The sequence below is a fragment of the Serinus canaria genome, chromosome 2 (assembly GCF_022539315.1).
Source record: "Serinus canaria isolate serCan28SL12 chromosome 2, serCan2020, whole genome shotgun sequence".
NCBI classification, from domain to species: Eukaryota; Metazoa; Chordata; class Aves; order Passeriformes; family Fringillidae; genus Serinus; species Serinus canaria.
The window spans coordinates 32,744,017-32,756,757 of record NC_066315.1 but is presented as its reverse complement, the minus strand read 5'-3'; the positions used below and the strand labels follow the sequence as shown (position 1 = coordinate 32,756,757).

The following is a 12,741-nucleotide window of genomic DNA, read 5'->3' as shown; positions in this document are numbered from 1 at the left end:
TTAGGCCTTATGTGCATGCAATTTACATATTTGATTGCAGTTTTGGGAGGCTGGGTGTTCTGTACTTTGCAGTTCTTATAGTCCTGTGTATAAATTGATGTTTTTAAAGTCAGTCTTGATAGACTTACATGGATCTTATACTTGTAAACCAGAATAGAGCACTGTTGTTTGCACTAATTTCTTACTGTGTTTGTGTAGGCTTAATCATTGTTTAAACTTGGTGAATTTTTAGGCTGAATCTCTGTTTCTCTTGGGAGCATGTAAAAGGTATCACTGGCCCTGTAGTGCCCAGCAGGAACTTGGTTTCCTCTGGAAAGCTGGAGATGAGCCATGAGAACTGAAGTACAGAGCAGGCACAAGGACTGAATCTTTGCTAGATGTGACTGCTGTAAAGCACATTAAAAACCACATCTGTTTTCAGCTTCTCTAAATTAGAAGCTGTAAAGGTGTCAGTGGAGGAGAGCAAGGAGTGGAAAATACTTTCCCTTGGCTGTTTCTGTTGGTAGGTAGTGCCATACTGCTCCAATGGGAGGTGCCCAGTTGCTGTAGGATCCTTTTACCTGTGAAGATAGTGCAGTTTATCAACACTATTACAAAACAGCTCGCTGATAAACCTGGGAAGTTTTATGTTTAAGTAGCAAACTAAAGTTTTTTTGATTGCCTAATGACTTTCAAAACATTTCTGTACGAGGCAGAAATGAACACAGACCTGCCCCACCCCAGTGTGCAAGGTGCGGCAATGATTTACAGAAGGGGTTCCTGTGGAACAGATACAGGTTTGTGACTTCACATGGAGTCAGGCAGGAAACCTGTGAAAAAGTCTGGGCAAGACCTTATCTGCTTGTCCCAATCTTTCTAGTGCTCACCATTGAAAGGCAGCTTTGATAGCAAGGGTGGTAGATTTACAGGGATACAGAACTGACAGCGTTTGAACAGCTACAAAGGGGGAATTTCTCATTGCTGCTTAAGATTGGCAGCAGAAGACTGAAATGAGAATTAGGATTTACTTTGACAGTAATACTTCCATTTCCATACTGATGCAGTGCAATGCTCTTGGTGTATGTTCTTGGAATGCATTAACACTTTGTAACACCCTGTTTTTGAGATGCATTAACACATGGAATAATTTCACTAAATAGCTGTGTCTTTTGGAAAAGGAAGGAAACAGTCGCTGGTGCTCAAAGTGAATTCACCTTTAAGTAGCTAATTTAAATTCATTTTTACAAGCTTGGAAATTGAATCTATGTCTGTTACAGAAGCAACTTCCAGATGTCACTGAGCCCTTAGAAGAATTCTTTACTGCTTTCCTGAATGTAGGAAAATATAGTGAAAGAAGTGGTCCTCAGTCCACATAAATTTTTTTAAAATAAACTTCCTGGAAACCTTGTGTATTCTGGTCTTTGTTGGTATTTTCTGTTAGCTTTGCCAACCTAGAATTCCAACCTGAGTTCTTTGGTACAAATATTCTGTACATTGACTGGTTTTATCTCACTTGTATTTAAGGTATTTAATTTTACTTTTTAAGCTGAATATCAGTTGCTTAATGCTGTCTGCTGCTCTTTACTAATAGTGTTAAATGAAAAACTCTTCATACAGAACAAAATTTTGTGCTAAAGTACATCATTTAGTACTTCCTCTGAAGGAAAAAGAGGCCAAATCTTAGCATACATATGCTTGTAAATGCAAAAATAATGTATGTACAACCCTAGCTTTTGTGTACAAGCTCAGGACTATAAATTTAAGCCACTTCTCTCAGATGTGTTTCTTTTGGAATTAGCTGTGAATGTTTGTACTAACTTGTCCAGTGAGTAGTAGCATAGGTAAACATCTCCAAAATAACGAGAGGAAGGGAAGAAAAAGCCTGTTTGTTAACTTCTTGTCTCACTAGTGGCTATTGAAACAAATTAGTTTTATTTTTTTAAGACCAAAACAAACTGTTACAACTGAGTGTAATGGATTGCATCTGTGGTTGGGAGGGGTGAATAAGCCGGTTACCTGCCTCATGGAAGCATAATTTGTATCTTTTAGTTTTGTTCATAGATACTTTGGTCTAAAACAGAAAAGTCTAAACTCTGCTTAGACGGAGGAACTGTTCGAAACAAGCAGACTGCTGATTTTATATGATCTCAGAGTAAAGTCATTTTTTAAGACTTGTTTCAGTAGAAAATAAGTGTGAAATTACAAAAAAGTGGATGAAATATACATCAGAGTTTCATTAAGACAGCAGGATATTATTTATCATTTAAATGCATCTTTTAGGGCAAGCTGTTGCTTGTGCCAAACGTGTCAGGCTGATGTTTGGCTGAGGTGGTGTGACAAGGTTGTGGTGCCAAGGTGATGGACCATTCTCCCTGGATTAAGGGCAGAGTATGCCACACACATGCAAATTCAGGTCTTTAATAGTTCCTGCTTCCTTTGGCAGAGACTATGAACTTTAGGTGCTTGAAATAGCTAATTAGCATAGCCAAAAGTAACGTAGGAGATCATGAGTCTTGTCTCCTGTTCTGGAAACTTTAGATTCTTTAAACTTAAATGCAGAGAAAAGTAGCAACTACTGTGTCTGGTTGTTCCAGAGACAATCAGCTGGGTCACCCTTCCTGTTTTAGCAATGGGAACAAGTTGCCTTCTTACTGACATTACAGTGAGAATTTTATGAAGTGAGATTCTGCATTTTGCTTACAGAAAGTGATACAGAAAGTCCATATTCCTACACCAGTGAAAATGTTTTCATCACACCCTCACTGAGCAGAAGCATGCACTTTTCATGAACTCAGTCCTCTGATGTATATCATTTTTTGCTTGGAAAAGCCAAAAAAATTGCCTCTTCTTTCAAGAGTAGTTTTAAGAGACCATCTCTGTGTTTTAGGATATGCTGGAACACATGCTTCTGCCAGCCTTATCTTTTTGAAAAAAGATGGGGTACATTTTTCTTCTCTTTGCTTATGTAGACTCTGCTAATTTATTTGTCCACCAGCTGAAGAATAGAAATAAAGCCACAGATACATCAGAAGGCAGAAGATTTGTCATGTTTCAAAGGTGGCCTTAGAAATTAATTATGACCAGCAGCTGTATAGCTTCAGGGCCCTCTTTTCCAGTTGTCCCACAGTAAAGGTTTTGTGTGCAAGAGAAATGCAGGAGAGTGGAAGAGAAGATGTTGGTGGGCTCCTCTAGTGTGGTAATGAGGATGTGAGACTGAATCCCCCATGCTGCCATGTGTAATAGTGAATGAGGGATGGCTTTGGCCTCTAGTCACTGCTGCTTATTCACTGATTCCTAGTTTATGCCTTATATATACTCACATTGGCTTCAGAGAAAAGGTCATTTCTTGTTTTAGTTCATAAGGCAGGTTCTCATAGCACCAGGTACTTGGAGACAAAATGAAAATGACATTGTTTCCATAGGTTGGAAAAAGCTTCCTACTAAGCAGAAAAATATGATTATTGAAGTAGTTACTTCTCAAGGAGAAATAAAGATTAAAGACTGTGTAAAGTGTTAACATTATAATTTTTTTTGAGCTACATGTATAAAGCTGAGTGGCTTTTTCAGTTTCAATCTGTGGGCCTCTGTTATAATAATGTGTTTAAATCTTATCCTTGTCTGCCTGCCCAAGAATGTAATGCTGTAAATTATTTTTGTGCACTTCCTATCAAATCATGTAAGAGGGATGAGAAATGGCCAAACCTGGTGAAGTTCAATTGTCAATGGTGATGAATAAACAGAGATGTTTTTATGAAAATGTAAAATTTGCAGTATTTGTTTAATGAGTTTTTTTAACTTACCCAACTTTATGCATCTCACTTCCAAAATGTCTGCTGTGGAGACATGTGCATAGCAAGAACTTTTCAGAATAGAAGTACATTCTCACATCAACTTATGTTTCAGGAGCATTAACATTCTGAGAGAAATCCAGGAAGGGAGTAAAACACACTGTCTGGTAACTTGGAGACACAACAGTGGGCATCAGAGTAAGGATGAAAATAAATCGATGATAAAATGATGGTGATAAAATAAAATGATAAAAAAGCTTTTAGAAGCCTTCAGTGCAGCAGCATGTTTTATTGTGACTTTCCCTGCACTTCCCTTCAGAGAAGTCCAGGTGACTTCTCTGTCTTCAGATCTGGAGGAGCCCTGGGCTCTGCTGCTGTGTTTTTGGAGGATGGCAAGTTATTAAAGACAGGAAAAGTGTTTGATCTAAGAACAGATTTAGTATGATGCTTTACCTTGAAAAGTAGCAAAAATTTTCTTTTTTTTTCCCCCTTAAGTTCTGCCCTTGGTATGTTTGTCCCCTGCAGTTTTTTACTTCCAGTGCTTAAATATCTGAACAATTTGATGACTGTCCACAGGTATGCTTGAATGTACTTCAAGCTGTATTTTATTTTAAACAGCAGGAATTATGCTTTCAGAAAAATCAAAGAAACAAGTTATTATTCTACTTTAGAAGCCTAATAATAAGGCATTAATCAAAATGTTGACACTAGTGTTTCTGATGCCCAGCATTTGTTTGGAACTTCTAACAAGCCGTCAAATGCTCCAAAAAGAAATTATTTTAATTCTTGGGGGCAAAATTCTTGCTGGAATGGTCCAGGGGCAGCAGTACTCACTGTGTGCTGGCAGTGAAAAAGCTGTGTGTTTCTGGCTGAAGGGCACCAATGGAATTTGGTGTTGGTGATGACAAGGACTGGAGAATGGCCTAGTGCCTTTGTGTGTGATTTTTTTTTTTTTTAATGCCAACTTTTATTGGGCAGCAACTCTTTGCTTCTAAGGATTTCAACTGTTGATGTTGTTTTTAACACATTGTGATGAGTCACATGCCACTACCTGCTTGCCTTTTTATTTTTTTTTTTTTTGCCACCACTGGACAAGATCATAGTAACAGTGGTTAGCAAAGTAAAATGTACCCGAAGAAAAGCTGGTTTATAATTTTACCCTTGATACCATTCAGCATCTGGCCAGCAGCTTTGGAGGGAAAACCTTTGTTTCAAGAGAAATAGGAAAAGCATTCATTGTTTAGCTCGAGCTTTGGGACTCCAAAGGAAATTGGATTTTCCACTCTAAGGAGTGAAACAGGCTGCAAAATCCAGAATTTAAAAGTTCAATGGATTTTGATTTGTCATGAGGGTAATATAAAATAAACACTTTCTATGCCTGTAGTTGGCTGTTTGTTTTATCTTACACAAATTGTAGTTTATACTTCACCTTTAACATTTTTACATGAGGTTTATGTTTTGAGCTAGAATTGTCTGGTTTTTGTTGGCTGGGTTGGCTTTTTTTCCTCTTTTTGTTGTTTTGTGGGTTTTTTTGGTGCTGTATAGCTATTGAGGAAATCTAAAAGAAGCCACTAATTAAGAGGTGGTGCTAGCTAAGTAACAGCTGTTAAAGGCATGATTCAGCATCTCCTGCTGCAACTAGCTTCCCCTGCAAGCTGAGAAATCCATCTCTCCTGTCTTTGCAAAATCCTTGGCAAAGAAGTGCAGGTAACCAGGGTGCAGGGACTGCCACAATGGCTGTGTGGTGGGTTGACACCAGGTGCCACCTGAGCCACCCTGTCACTCCCCTCGGCTGGATGGGGCAGAGAAAATATCGTGGAAGGCTCATGGGTCAAGATAAGGACACAGAGAAATCACTCAGCAATTGCTGTCATGGGCAAAACAGTCTTGACTGAGGGAAATGAATGTGATTTAATGCCTGTCAAACATGGCATCATGAGAAATAAACCCAAATCTTAAAACCCATTCCCTTCACCCCTCCCTTCTTTCTGGGCTCAACCTCCAAATCCTCTCCCAGTAAGCAGGGAGTGGGGAATGAGGGCTGGAGTCACATCATCACACGTTGTCTCTGCTGCTCTTTTCTCCTCAGGGGAAAGAAGGACTCCTCACTCTCTGGCCCTGCTCCAGGGAGGGGTCCCTCCCACTGGAGACACTCCTCCAGGAATTCCTCCTTTCCACGCGCTGCAGCTCATCCTCAGCTGCTCCGGCGTGCATCCCCCGTGGGCTCACAGGACTTGTGCAACACTTCTGAAATGGGATTGTGGCTTTGAGCTGCAGGCCCTTTGAACAGTACCTTGTAAGAAATAAGGAGCCACTAATACCATCTTTTGCCTGGGGGGCTGGCTCTGTGTGGGATGCTCCAGCTGTGCTGTACAGGCTATTCACTGAAGACTTGGACTCAGTGATCCTTGTGGGTCCCTTCCAACTCAGAGTATTCTGTGATTCAGTTGTCACTTGTGGGAAGATAAACTCATGGATTTTTTTTCAGTTATGTAACCATGCATCACATTTCATTTAACTTATAGCCCAGGAATCTGACTGTAATGCACTCGATATGATGGGTGCATTTAAAACACAGAGGCGCTGTCATAGAGAAAATAAAATGCAAATTAAGATTTGATTAAAAAGGGATCATTAACACTTGAACAAGGTGCTGGTGTCACTTCAGATGCATATATAGAAAACTTGAGTATCAATATGCCTGTACTTTGCATAGGTATTGGAAATGAAACAGTTTTATGACCAGAACTATGGGGTTTGCCATGGAAAGTGCAGCAGAAGTCCTTAGCCTGATGGATGGAACAGAGCTGGTGAAGGTGTTTTTGTTAGAGAGGAAGGCTGCTGTCCCCCTGAGTGCCCACCTGAGGCAGATGGCAGGCTGACTGACCGAGCACAGGGGCCAGCTCAGAAGGCCCAGCCATGCAGGTGCTGTCCAGATCTGAGTCTCTGCAGTGAGTCAGAGCTCAGGGGCTTCTGCCTTTGCTTCCAAATGTGCTACCATCAGTCTGGTGTAATCTAATAAGCAGTGACCTTTAATTGCCTTTTGGCCTTGTGACATCAAGCTGCTACTGCCATAAATGACAATTAGTAAAATTCCTCTCATTAGACAGCACTGAACAAGGGTTAACATGATAGAAAGTGCAGGGTAAAGAAGATGTATTTTCCTTTATAAAGAATATTTTATTGCTATCACAAAAACATCCATAGGGCTGCATGTGTTTGAATTTCAGAGTATTCTGAAATAATTGTGAAAACTTGCATTGATGCTGCTTCCTTGTTGAAGTTAGTAGTTGCCAAGAAGTTCTGGTTCAGTATGTTAAAAGGAAGATCAAATGGAAGACTGTTTAGTGGTTTTGGATAAATTGTGGCAACTCAGTTTGGACTGTTTGCTTTCACCTGATTTATTTAATTTGCTACCTGGGAAATACCCTGTTTCTGTCTATGGGCACATGAAGGTTTATTTACGTTGTTGGAATAATGTCTCTCTGCTTGCTCAGCTGAAGAAAAATCAGGCCTGCAGCATCCCTGACAGTGGTTCTGAATCTAAAAAACAGTGGTTGTTTATGTACAAAATGTTAATTGTCACCCTGGTCTCTTCAGACATAACTAATGTGTGACTTAATTTAGATATGTTAACTGAGAATCATTATGTTCACAGGGGAAGTAATGCATTTGTCACATGTATTTACTTTCTCATGCTTAATGCATAACATCCAACTTGACAATTCCTGCACTTGTTGGTGAGTTTAAGCTCCTTAGATTTAATGTGTAAGGTGGTTAAGCTGCTGGTTTTAACTCCCAAATGCCTAATGCTTTTTCCATGTCCTCACCTAGCTCCAGAAAAGTATCCCTGGCAGGGGCAGTGGGGGAGGGAGGAATACAGAGAGAAATTGAGCTGTTCAGACTGGTAAAAGGAGATGTGAACTCTGAGCAATTAGTGAAGTCCCCAGGCAAAATTAATATAAGGTCAGATTCCTGTGCACAAGGCAGCAGCATTTATTGGAAGCTTTAATTATTTTAAAGCACTGTATGCTGGATTTGTGTGGACAATCTGTAAGAACAAATACCAGACTTTTCAAAATTAGTTGCTGAATGCCATGGGGAGTAGAAGCAAATTTACATTCCAGTTTTGGGAATAATACTGAAATTTTGAATAGATTGGCAGTTGGTAATAGGTCAGAATTTTTATTTCTGGGAATGCTATTATTTATGTGAAAGAAAAATGTGAGGTGTGAGAGCTTTTACTGCTGGTTTGTGTCTAAATGAACTTCACCTTAGGGAGGCTGTTTTAGGAAGCACAAAAGTGCAATCACCTTTCACTGGATGCTGTTCAGAGCCTGGCATGTGGCTACCATTTGTCCCTTTTTCAAAATCCTTTTTCAAAAACTTAATGTGCTAAAAGGAGAAAAAAATAAGGAGAGGGATCAGAGTATTTTTCTCTGTGTAATTCAGTAACACTTTTGTGCTTGACACAAATATAAATTATTTGCATTTTTATGTATGCACTTCAAAAATGAACTGTTGCATGGCTCTAGTAGTATTTTAATTCAATTGGCCAAAATGACCAGTTGGAACACAGCACCAGGTCCCCAAGAAATGCTTTGTCTTATACTTTATTTTCTTTCACCTTTTAAAAGTGTGGTACCCATTCAACATGGAATGCAATCTGTTCCCAGAATCATCTCTTGTGATGCTGGAGGGTGGCAGGAGATCCTGCTTGATTTTGTCACTGTGTTTTACAGTTAAATAGTGACTTGAAGCAGTGATCACCCTCACTGTGATCTGCCTAACTGGTATTGTAAAGTCACTCTAGAGAATGATTTTTTGCTCTCTCACCCTGGGAACCATATGGGAAGAGTTTCAACACCACCTCTTTTATTATTCCCACTGTTAGTGTGAGTGTCCTGCTCTGGAAGATGATTATAAAGAGGAATATCATGGGGCTGGTGAGCAGTCAGGTGAGTCAGCAGGTTAGAGAAGAGTCTGAAATAGGAGCTGGGGCACTGCCAGCTTGGTGGCCACCTTGTTTGTTTGCAGCTAGAACAGACAGTGGATTGATTTTCTTATTTTTTGAGTTTAGAAGAGAAGTCTGTCAAACTTCAAATGCTGATAATGTAACTTCTCCAAATGCCATACTTCCAACTGCCATTGGCCATTCCCAGATTTATTTTTAATACATGTAAATCCTTGTCATTTTGGTGTAACAACACTAAAGATTTTTTGGGTTTTTGGACATATTTTATGATGTGATCTCAAAAAGAGTATAACATGTTAGGAGAAATAATTGGGTGCATTTTTGTGTGGAAATCTTAGGGGTATTTTTACTTAAATTACCATTCACTGTAAATTTTTTCATATTTCTCTTCCAGCTCCTCCTTTTCTACATACATTTAATTTTTCTACTTTTTCACAATTAATCATGTAGAACAAAAGAATGAAAATCAGTTCAATGGTTCTGGTTTAACTGCCTGCATTGCACAGGTGTATTTTTTTCTCCCAGGCAGTGTGAGTTGTGACAATGCTTTAATGTCTGCAAATATCATGTTTTCCAGTCAAGGCTGGATGAAAACTTTGTGCATAGACTTTCAATATTGAGCAGCCTTTGAGAAGACAATTGCATGTCAGAAGTGTAATTTTATGTCCTGAGCTTTGTAAAGGTGTTTTCCTCCTCTATGCATTCTATATTTTATATTGTTAGGAATATGTTCTGGAATAAGTATCTCAAACCTTTAATGCTAAAAGTATTGCTTGGTGGCAAAATTGTAAAAAATGCATTCAATGAAAGATTAATATTAGTAAAAGTTAAGAAAAAAAAAATGTAGGTCAGCATGGGTGAAGTAGGCGTGAGTGCCATCTGTTAGGAAAATAGCTTGCACTATTATGTTTCCTGCAACTTCATATGTTGATGTTTTAGTCATTTTGGACATTTTTATTCAAAAACCCTGAACCTTTTAATGTCTTCCTCTAAGAAATTGCTTTGTTCTACTTTCCTTTTCAGAAATTCATCAAGAGAGTTATGTGAAACAAGACTTGTTAAGTATTGTCAGAACTCCCTTTATGCACTATCCATGATTAATCACAGCTTTGATTTGTTTTTGTGTTGCAAGTCCTGATGGTCTAGCAAAGCCAGTGCCATATGTCAGCTGTTTAAAAACTAACACAAAGCTGATGAAGGATTGGAAGGAGAGTAGAGAGAGAAGGCAGTGACTGGTGGAACTCTTAATATTTAGCTGCTTAAGGAGAATCTACATCACTTGTGCAAACTTATGTGCATTTCTGGTTTTATAGCCTATAATTAAAATCCAGCTTGCTGGTTGCTGTTCAAGTAAAACCAACCTCAAGAATGCTATGAAGCAACCAAAATGTTGGACTGTACACATTACAAAACATTTCATGTTGTTGTCTGCCATCTCTATGGCCTGCTTGCAGGGACTGGAGCTGAACTAAAAAATTATGTACTACTTAGAAATAAAAAATATGGATAGTTTAGTTGTACCACTCTTTCACTGAGCTCAAATAAATTTCTGTGTAAATTATTCATTCTCTCGTATTGCTCAGGCATCCTAATTAAAACCTTCCATCTTTTAAACCTCTAAAAATACTTGAGAATCAGAGCATAGCTAAAGCTATTTTTAATCGCGGGGTATTTAATTTGTATTTAATTAAATTCAAATAGATTGTTGCTAGCTTGCACTAAACTGAATCTAAATGTAAAGCTGGGGGCAGAACTGTCTGGATCAATTTAAAATAACACTGCTTCCACTTTCTTGGCCACCAGCTGGTGATGACCATCCCAAAGCAAAGTGTGTGAACCACTTGCTGTGACAAAAATCTTGCTCTACTGACGTGGATCAGGGAGGGCTCCTGTGATTTTTTATTTTTGTATTTGTTTATTTTTTGTCAGGGAAACTACTGATCTCCAGGAAAGGACAGAAACAAATTGCTTGGGAGCAAGAATTTCTTAACTTACTTTGGCAGATTTGAAAGTTAGTATGATTTTGAGCTCTAACCTGTCAACAGAGGCACTGTGAGCTGCTATTGAGACCCACAAAACTTCTCAGCAGCTTTGTATTAACTCTGAGCACTACTGCTGGAGGCAGGCCATATTTTTACATTGGGATGTCATATTGTAGTAACCTTGTATAAACAGACTTAGTGCATTAAAACTCTTTGGGTCTTCCTTATTCTGGGCTGTCTGTAATGGTTCCATTACTCATTATTTTTTTATCTAATCCCTGAACTTGCTGTTAGATTTTGTACCCTTGTAGGCAGAGGCAGGGCAAGATCTGACATGAAGTCACTCACTCTGAGATGGACCTTCTGATCTTCCAAAGTATAGGTTTGCAACTTCTGCAGCTTCGTGTTTAGTTTCTTCCCTTTTTGAGGGCAGAAGTTCCTTTACCATCTCCATCCAAGCTGAGCCTTTGTGGTAACCCTAGTTGGATTTGTCTTTCCCTCCAGCATTTCAGAACTTGAGGACATGGTGGTGGGATTGTATCATTTGAGGTGGGGAGAGGATCCCCTGGATGGTTCTTTCCTGCTCAAGAGCTGCCCTGTTAACCAGTCAGAGACCCTCACTTCTGGCCTGCCTCTATTTTTGTGTCTGACCCAGCTGTTGTGCTTGATACTTTCCTATTTCTTATTAATTGAGCAAAACATTGCATGGAGTCATTCAGATTTATAATCTGGATTCCCACATCACTCATCCCTCTTCTTCTTGGCCTCTTTCCCTTCCTCTTTTCCCTATGCCATGAAGATAATGTTGCAGAAAACTTGATCCATGGAACCACTTTCCTGGCTCCCATTGTCAAGGTGTTCATTACAAGCATAAATATGAATGGATTTAAGACCAGATGTGATGCAGAATCCTCCAGGAGTGTGGTTCTGGTATCTGTGACTCATGGTTCCTGTCACCTGCATACATGTACGTGGGTGATGTGTGTTTCCAGGCAAAAGGACAGCTGCAGGCATCCTCCTGTCTGTCCTGGGGGAGCTCCTGCTAAAGCCTTAACAGTTTTAATTTGTATTTAAAATGAACACATTTCTCTGAAAGATGTAGATTAGTTATTCAGAAGAAATTCTTCACTGTGAGGGCGGTGAGGCACTGGCACAGGTTGCCCTGAGAAACTGTGTGTGTTCCAACCCTGGCAGTGTTCAATGCCAGGCTGGATGAAACTCTGAGCAACCTGGTCTAGAGGAAGATGTCCCTGCCCATGGCAGGGGGGTTGGAGCTGGGTGATCTTTAAGGTCCCTTTGAGCCTAAGCCATTTGATTCCGTGGTTCTCTGTATACTTTTTTCCTTCATGCTGGCTTTTGATTTGTTTCTCTTTTTTAATTGAAAACTTGGAATTGGCAAACTCCTACCTTTTGGCATTAATAATAAAATTACTTAGCACTTGTAGTACTAATTGTTCTCAGGACACTTTAAATGTTATTATTTCCTAAAATGCATTTCTAAAGTGTTGATGTTTGTTTGCACATTGTGTGTTTAGAAATTAGTGGCCTCTCACCTAAGGTAGTGTTAGAGTTAACACTGATCTGCTAGCAACCACCTGCCCTTGTTCAGAGCACCACACACCTCTTTTGTGGTTTACAGCTCTCTTAACATCAAATACCTTCTGGAAAAAAAAAAATTAAAATCTACATAATATTTGAAAGAAAGCTGTGGTGCTACATGCATAGATGCTAATGTTGTAAAGTACACTGAAAAAGGTGTCCTGGAGTGGACTTAAAACCAGAAGCCTCTAAAGTTACATTAAGTTGATCAAGAGGAAATAGGAGATTTTTAGAGCTCGTCATCGTTGCACTTTATGAAATGTATAAACAAATTTCTATGCATCCTAGGAGGAACTGAATCTTGTTACCACAGTTATTAAAGTTAATAAGATTTAAATTTTGAGGTAATAGGCCTGCTTACAAAGGAAAAATATGAAACATTCTCAAAGGGAAATGCTGGTTCCTTTGTACATTTTTC

The 12,741-nt window shown here is 39.2% G+C and overlaps 1 protein-coding gene across 1 annotated transcript in view; it reads left to right on the top strand.

The window, feature by feature from the left end:
- The window catches only part of OSBPL3 (oxysterol binding protein like 3), an 87,948-nt gene that overhangs the window by 20,108 nt on the left and 55,099 nt on the right, over positions 1–12,741 (top strand).